A 1,359-nucleotide genomic window follows, 5' to 3' on the forward strand; every position below is an offset into this window, starting at 1 on the left:
AATTCTCCCAAGACCAAAATGTTTAAGAGACATTGATACAGCTCATCCTTTTCTACTATACTAGCAAACACCAGGGAGTTATTCTTATTTATTTGAAAGAGTTACAGACAGAAAGAGAGGGAGAGGGAGAGAGAGAGGGAGGGAGAGAAAGAAAGAGTCTTCTATCCACTGGTTCACTTCCCAGATGGCTGTAATGGCCAGGACTGAGCCAGGCTGAAGCCAGGAGCTTCTTTCCAGTCTCTCAGGTGGGTGGCAAGGGCATGAGCACTTGGGACATTTTCTGCTGCTTAGCTATTAGCACGGAGTTGAATTGGAAGTGGTGCAGCTGGGATTCAAACTGGCGCCCATAAGGGATGCCGGTGTTGCAGGTGGTGACTTTACCTCCTATGCCACAATATTATTCTTTTTTATAAGCTTTTAGAAACACCCTAGTACTTGAAATAAAGCCATCTTAATGAGATTGAAAAAAATATTTCATCTTACTAACCACATAATATTCATTTTATTTCAAAACCTCCATATAATTACACATGAGGCAGGTTCCCCTACCCTGTCCCAATGCAAAGCTATAGGTACCTCAAGTGAAAGAACCACTATTATCTGTGAAATGTCTCCCCTTTGACAATGACCTGAAATGGAATCATAATTGATAAACAATATTTTTGGAGCTCTTGAACTCCAACTGATCTGAAACCAAGAATAATAGTATACAGGAATACTAGACAACCAAGTAAATTTTTCTGGTTTTGATTGCTTGTTTTAATTTTTTAATTTTGTTTTGTTTGCTTGCTTTTGTGCAGGAATTGAGACCACTTTAGGTGCCGGTTCTGAAGTCCATTCTTCAGATGCAGTCAGCACAGGAGTTAATTCCAACAATTCCAACATATCAGCCCAGCATCTGTTTAGTCAGGATCATAGGATTCCACAGGCCATGGAGCACTTGTGCTCATACACATAGTATTTGATAGCCTAGAGCTTCTTTTGTCTCTCTCACACATGGACCAGGACAGATTCTGAAGCATAAATCCTCAGAAATGAAACCACACTTCAAAATACAAGCACTTGGAATGAATTTGAGCAAAGATCACCTGCACATCTGATATTTGCAGGGCACAAGGCAGTGGGGTGAGGGGACAAACCAAGACATAGTTCCTGCACTCAGGGGTTGCAACAACTCACCACATGCAGTTACTGCATCAGTGGCCTCTGTCATCCATCCAAGTGAAATGACAGACAAGGATAGAGTGGTGACCTCCCTTTCTTTCCTTCATTCTTAATAGGCTGAATTCCTGGGGGACTGCTTAGAGCCATTTTTGGCCCCTGCCCTGAACAAAGATTTGAAAGAACTTTCACAGAAAG

Source organism: Oryctolagus cuniculus, chromosome 7 (genome assembly GCF_051225735.1).
Source record: "Oryctolagus cuniculus isolate XC-2025 breed Fujian yellow rabbit chromosome 7, ASM5122573v1, whole genome shotgun sequence".
NCBI classification, from domain to species: domain Eukaryota; kingdom Metazoa; phylum Chordata; class Mammalia; order Lagomorpha; family Leporidae; genus Oryctolagus; species Oryctolagus cuniculus.